This window comes from Gossypium arboreum, chromosome 8 (assembly GCF_025698485.1).
Source record: "Gossypium arboreum isolate Shixiya-1 chromosome 8, ASM2569848v2, whole genome shotgun sequence".
Classification (NCBI taxonomy): domain Eukaryota; kingdom Viridiplantae; phylum Streptophyta; class Magnoliopsida; order Malvales; family Malvaceae; genus Gossypium; species Gossypium arboreum.
In genome coordinates this window covers 22812908-22820551 of record NC_069077.1, presented here as the reverse complement: position 1 = coordinate 22820551, position 7644 = coordinate 22812908, and the positions used below count along the sequence as shown (strand labels likewise).

The following is a 7644-nucleotide window of genomic DNA, read 5'->3' as shown; positions in this document are numbered from 1 at the left end:
GCATAAGAGAGTAAAACGAGCGAGAAATGGGCTGAAAACGGAGAAAATAGACCCATGTGGGAAATCAACACTGCCTGGACTTTCTCACACGGCCGTGTCACACGGCCGTGTCCCTTTGGCAGGATTGAAGCACAACTTACATGGGTATACTACATGCCCGTGCCTATTCAACAGCCTTGACCACGAGCTGGAGTAATCGCACACGGGCGTGTCACACGGGCATGTGCCTGCCGAGCCCAAGTATAACCCTTTTTAGAAAAGGCCAATTTTGGGGGCACTTAAGCATTCTAAAGCCTATTTAAACACCTGAGGAGGCACTTATAAGGGGGTGCAGAGTAGGAAGCAAGGAATTACTCAAGGAAAGCCGATTGATCCATCTCAGAAGCTGGATTCATCATCAAGACTAAAGATCTCCCTTCATGTTCCTTCAGGAGTTTTGGGTTTTCTTATGTTTTGTTATATTTATGCTTTTGGGATGTTTTCTTTCATAAGTATGAAATAAACCCCCTAAATACCTAAGGGGAACGAAACCTAAGACGGATGTTGTTATTATTATCTGAATTGTATGATGAATATTTGACTTGTTCTTAATTATGTGTTCTTAATTCTTGTTTTGATATTTCAGGATATTGACTCAAGTTAAGCTCTTATTCAGAGGAGGAATAGACCCTGTTTAAGAGTAAATTTGTCATAATTAAGTGGAGTTGATTGCACACCTAGAGATAGGGTGATAAGATTTTGCCGGATTACGGTGAAACCTAATAAAGGAATCTATAGATCGAGTTAATGCAATTCTAGGGTGTTAATTAGAAAGAGATTTCAATTATTCAACCTAGGGTTAGACATTATTAGTCTTGAGAGAGATAATAATATAACTTAGGGATTTCTACAGATCAAGTCAAATGAATAAATTGTCTGATTCAGAGTCAAATAACAAGTGAAGTCTAGGTTGATTTTTCCTTAGGTATTGTCTTAATCAATTGAATTTTCCCAAAAGTATTTTCCCAAATTTTCTTTCTGTGCATTCTTAGTTAATAATTAGTTTATATAACCAAACCTGAATTTTTAGGCTAGATAATAAAAAGGAAGTAAATACTAGTACTCATAGTTCCTTTGGGTTAGACAATTGGTCTTGCTGAACTATACTACTGTTCGATAGGTACACTTGCCTTAATCATGATAATAAGTTAGTCTCAAGAATGATTCTTTCATAAATCTTTAACACCTGTCACGAATATCACGTACCACTTAAAAACATTAAATATTACCTGATTATCCTGAACACGCATCGTAAACTCGCCCTTCTGTACATCAATAAGGGTCCTTCCGGTTGCTAAGAACGGTCTTCCTAAGATAATTGGCACTTCTTTGTCTACTTCAAAGTTTAGGATAACAAAATCAGCAGGGAAGGTAAATTTATCTATACGTACCAATACATCCTCAATTTTTCCTTCTGGATGTACTAAGGATCGATCTGCTAGTTGAAGTGTAACCGTAGTAGGTCTAACTTCACCTATCCCCAACTTTCTAAATATTGACATAGGCATCAAGTTTATACTTGCACCCAAGTCACATAGTGCCTTACCATAATATGTTGCTCCAATGTTGCAAGGTATGGTAAAACATCCAGGATCCTTCAGCTTTGGGGGTAGTTTGTCTTGAAGATATGAGCTGCATTCCTTCTTCAGAGCTACCGTATCAAATTCTCCAAGCCTTCAATTTTTGGACAAGATAACCTTCATGAAATTTACGTAGTTCGGAATTTGTTTAAGTGCTTCAACCAACGGGATGTTGATGCTTGAGTACGTCTAGGAATTTCTTGAATTGAATTTCCTGTTTCTGCTTCTAAAGTCTTTGAGGGTAGGGTGGTGGTTCCTTTACTGGAACTGGTTGATTCATTTTTTGCGGCAATTCTACATCTAACGAAGTTGTTAGTTGATCAGAATTAGCTGGTTCTAGAAATACCTTGTCGGGTTTTGCAAATTCTGGTTATTGTGAAACTGGAATTTCAACACTCTGTTGAACTTCCTCTGAGTCTTGAGCATCAGCTAGCTCCTTTTCAAATTCGATAGTGTTGAGCTCTACTATCTTTCTGCTCCTCAATGTTAACGCTTTACAATATTCCTTCCTCGATTTTCTTGGATTCTCCGTATCACTAGGTAAAGCACCTTGTGGTCGATTCTTGAGTTTAGTAGCAAGCTGGCCCACTTGATTCTCTAAATTCCTTAGAGTGACGTCGTTTTTCTCCATGTATGCCTTTAATAACTGCTCTAAGCTGTTGGATGATTCAGCCTGAGCTGGTTTCTGAGCTTGTTGGGAAAAACTAAGCGGCTGAGTTGAGCGTAGCTATTACTGGTTCCAGCCCCTTGGTTACTCCAGGAAAAATTCGGGTGGTTTCACCATGATGGGTTATAGAAGTGGTATTGTAGTCCTTGTCTTCCTCGATTTTGGTTCTAGTTACCCATGTAATATACGGATACGGGGTTTGATGGACATTCTTTGAACAAATGTTCTTCCCCACAATAAACACAAGCTATACTCTCAAATTGGTGAGGTGGTTAGGTTGCAAAACTGTTAAACCCATTAGCGGTAAGATTCTTAAGCATTGAAGAGATTGAAGATACCTGAAATGCAAGTGAAGTGAGAGCGTCCACTTCATGTATTCCAGCGACTCGTCTTCCTGACGCAGCTCGATTGGATAGCCATTGATAATTAGTACTGGCAATACTCTCAATGATTTTGTCAGCCTCATTATGAGACTTAGAAAGGAGAGCTCTGTTAGCAGAAGTGTCCACTACCATCCTCGTGTGAGCATTAAGACCATTATAAAATATTTCAAGTTGGATGCAATGTGGGATTCCGTGGTGAGGGCATTTTCGTAATGGTTCTTTGTATCATTCTCATGCCTCATACAAGGACTTATCATTCATTTGTTGAATGGCAGTGATCTAGTTCCTCAACTTAGCATTCTTGCTTGGCGGGAAATACTTCATGAGGAATCTTTCGACTAACTCTTGCCATGTAGAAATTGAGTTTGGTGGCAATGAATTCAACCAGGCTCGAGCTCTGTCCCTTAGTGAGTATGGGAACAGTTTCAATCGTAATGCATCTTCGGGAACTCCAGCTAATTTGAAAGAGTCGCTTACCTCCATAAATAGTCTTAGGTGAAGATGAAGATCTTTAGTAGGCATTCCACTGAATTGGCCCACTGTCTGAAGCATCTGGAACATGACTGGCTTCAGCTCGAATTGTTGTGCCTCAATTTCGGGTCTCCTAATGCCCGGATTAAGATCGTTAAATACTGGCACAACATATTGTCTTAAGGCTCTATCCCTTTTGTCAGCAATAAGGATAGGATTTTGAGCAAGGATTGCTCCATTTCCTTGATTCATATTCTCGAAATTCATTCCTTCAGTCCTTCTCTGGTTCGCTTGTCTTCTTCGCTGTCGAAAGGTTCGTTCTATCTCAGGGTCTATAGGAAGTAAGTTAATAATCTGGTCAATACTCATAAACACCTTAAATTATGAAAGAAAAATTAATTAAGTTAAAAATTAAATAGAAAAATAAACCAAAATGTAAAACTAACAAATTCAAAAAGAATGATTTTTTTTAAAACAATCCCTAGGAATGGTGCCAAAAACTTGGAACGACGGAAATATGTGCAAGTGTACACAATCGCAACAAGTAATAAAGTGACAAGTAAATGTCGAGTTATCGTACCTACAGGGAGTGTAAAAAGAATTATTTATGAAATTAATTGTAAAACATTTTGGTGAGGTAAAAATAATTTGGTTTTAAAAGATGGTGAAAAATTATTTAAAAAACTAAGTAAATAATTAAAAATAAAACAAAGGAGTTCTAATCCACGATTTCAAATAAGATTTAATCAATGTAACATACTTGTGTTGGATTAATTATATTTATTTAACTTAGAATTATTAAACTCATGTTTACACTTTTACGAAAAAATTCACAGCAACCCGATAATTTACTAACTTATGAGCAAACTTACATACAAAAATCCATTCATCTCTTAACATATCCCTATGTCAATTCAACCGACTAAACAGATTCTAGTAAGCAAACATGTTATTGCACATACATACTCATTAAACTGAACTAATCTCTTGCATATCCCTATGTCAATTCAAACGATTAATTAAATCTAATCAGCATATAAAAGACAATGTGAGGTAACAAGGCATCCCTACCTTGAAACAGTTTAATCACAATAATCTTGCAAGTTATGCAAGGGCAATAATATCACCAGATACATTGCTAATTTAACCTTCAACTACCTTAGAAGAATAAACATGCACTGATTAAGTACTGTGTCAATTAATTACAATTGCAATCCGTTTAAATAATTAATTCATTAGCTACATCACAGTCATAACGCAAGAATAACTTAGGCATGATTTTACTTAATCAAGCATCTTACCAAGGCCTATAACAGCATAAACATGATTTTAACAATTCAAGTAGGCAAAATATAATCAACCCAACACAAACTTAATTTAAGCTAAATTGATTAGAATAACTATTTCAATAGCATAAATATTCATAAACATTTTTGTCAAAACAACAACAAAAATTAAAGAGATAGGGAACAAGAAGCACATCTGATGTTTCTCCGTGGCTTAACTAGTTGCTCCGTTCTTCATTCTTTGTTGCCCTCAGATATCAAGGTGGCTTATGAACATTTAATTTCTACTCCAAAATGGCTGATGAGAGCCGCTTTCCCAAGAGAAGAAATCGGCACTTGAACAATAAGGGAAATGGGATGGAAAAATGAGAGAAAAAGTGAGAGAGGGAATGAGAGAATGTTGTGGAATGAGGGATGGCTTGAATGATCAGCAAGGGGTGGATTTTATAGCTGAGTATGGGAGATAAAAATAGCAAAAAGAATCAGCCTAATAGACCTCCCTTGGCTGGCCATACACATGGCAAAGTTGAGAGTTTCAACTTTGCTATTTTAGGCTTGACGTAATTTCATAAAGCCACAATTAAAGGAGGGGTTTGAATGCATTTTGAAAGTTCTTCAAGGCCCTTTTGCAAGCATATTTAATCAACTAAAATGCTGATTTGGGTCACATATGGACGGTTCTGGGCTGCCCAATTAGTGGCTGGTTCAGTTCACTCAATATGGTTTGACTAGTGCGGTTCAACTGGACCCTTTCTCCATAATTAATTAAAAATAGTTTATTTAACCCAAATTAAATGGGGAATAAATTAAAATTAATTAAATTATGAATTAATACACATTTCTGGACCGTCTTAGGCTGGAAATTAATGTGCCTCGAAACTTCAAATTGCATCTCGATTTTGTTCTTTCAACAGTGTCAGCCGCGTCAATTTTCGCCCTTTGCACGAATCTGTCGAAAATAGTCAAAATTAATCAAAATTAAGTATAAAATTAACTAAATTCACCATGTTTATATTTGTAACACATTTTAATTATTTTATAATATTTAATTATTTTTCGACAAGAATCTAACTGGATTTGCATGAATTTAAGTAAAAATGGGTATGAAAAAGCATATAAATTTTTGTGTTTCCACACCCCCAAACTTAATTTATTGCTCGTCTCGAGTAATGCACAAATTTTGAAAAGAATTTCTCGAAAAGACTTTTGAAAAATTCCTTTAGAAAAACATTTTTCCTAAAATTATGAATTTAGAATACTTATGTTCAAAGACAAGAAATCTGATAGTTATGCTACTTAAATATACATATCGTTCAAATTAAATTCAACAACTTATTATAATAGAAAAATTTAGACTAAACACTTTTGTAACAAAGACATGTTAACCCTTACCAATTTGATTTTTATTCCTTTATTCAAGACTAAGCTGCAATCACTAAGCTTAACATATGTCTTCATATGTTGATCGTAGCAATTTCTCTCCACTAATGTAGGTAGCATTAGGACTTTGAATCAATAGGTCTTTACCAAGGTTGTAATGTGGCTAGGCTAGGGGTAGGTGGAAGATGGATAAATTTTGGTTTAAAAACCCTAGACTCGCGTCAATCGAACCTTCAGAGTTTTTACCTTCGATACACCAACTTGACTTTCATATGCTCCTTTGTACGTCTCTTTCAAATACATGTGCTCTTTTTTTTTATAGCTAACACGAGCACTTACTTTGTGTACTGCCATTCTTGAGCAATTGATACTTCTTTTCAACTCCCCCAAACTTATTTTCGAAGCACATTTTGAATATTACTGAGTCTAGTGTTTGGGACAATTTTAAGATCATTAAGCGAAAAAGTAATGGCTAATTATTACAGGGGCCAAAATAAAATTAGGCCATATAGTCTCAAAGTTGGGTTTCAAAGGATAAAACTTTACCATGGTGGGCTTGAAAGGTTCAAACAGTTCAAACAATAATTGCCTAAATTATTTCCAACGTTCCATGCTTCCTAAGATTTCGTGTCAAGAAACTACTAAGTCAATTCTAAAAACTTAAATTTCATGCATACCTAACTTTCCTAAAGAACTAAAAAATTTTATGGTACGAAGTTTCATGCTTTATTAAAAATACATTCATGTCATTATTAAGCTAACATAATAATTTATTGAAATAATAGAACTTTATTTATACTCAAATTGAGTATACTTAACAAAATTCAAATTTTTAACAAAATATATCTTAATCATAATTAAAAGAAAAATTTTATTCTGAGTGGAAATAATTCAATTTTTCAGTCCCCCTAACTTAAAATGAACAATGTCCTTATTGTTTAAAGTGAACAGATACTATAAACCAGGTAGGATTTTAGAAAAGAGGAGGTGAGTCAATTTGACTGCTTAAGTACCAAGCTTTTTCTAAATCCAATCTTAGACATGTATATATCTATTGCCACACTTTATACTTTGTGACTTGCTCACATTTTGTTAGCGATTTTCCTCTCTTTTTTTATTATACAAAAAATAAAAGATTCCTAATTAAACTTAATCCTAAAAATAGTCTAAGAACAAAAATAAAGTAAAGTCAAGATCCCCCCTTTATTTATTTGCAGACCTTTACGAATTTGACTCATCTTTTGCTCTATCACTATCGCCCTTGCATGAATCGCTTCGCTCCTTCTTTGATAATGAACTCCATGGTTCAAATATGAAATCTTGATTCTGCAAACTGGGACTTCTGTCATCTCGCTTGAAGTTAAATTTGCATAGAACTCACAGACTAGCTCCTCATCCACACTATGTCTCTTCTCACAAAACAGCTTCTAATTGAATGTTTAAGCAACTTGACGAATACTTGCCATAAAGTCTCTATAGTTGCTTTCCTTTAATGTAAAGCCTTTTTCTGGATGCATCTGTTGATTTTTGAAGATACTTTCATATCTCACTCTGGCTTCTTCATAGTGGAATTTGTTTTGTGTTTCATCAATTTGAGTAGAAGCACGAGTTCTCTTGCGAGGCTTGTTTAACCTTTTTTTTTTTGTAAAAATATAAGAACTCTAGAAAATAATAATAAAAATGAAGGAAAAGATGGGAATTTATAAGGAGGGTTGGAGGGTTTGTGGCTTAAGATGGATGAAAAGGTGGTGCCGTTCGGGTGTTTAGGCAGCAGCGCGTAGCAGGGAATGGGAGCAGGTAGCAACGTGTGCAGGCTAGGCTGGAGCAATACGAGTGGC

At 35.3% G+C, this 7644-nt stretch overlaps 1 non-coding gene across 1 annotated transcript; it reads left to right on the top strand.

Moving 5' to 3' along the window:
- Positions 1-2856: 2856 nt before the first annotated feature.
- Positions 2857-2963, top strand: LOC128279825 (small nucleolar RNA R71). The gene has a single exon (XR_008270019.1). It is a non-coding gene; the product is annotated as a small nucleolar RNA R71 (small nucleolar RNA).
- The last annotated feature ends 4681 nt before the right edge of the window (positions 2964-7644 follow it).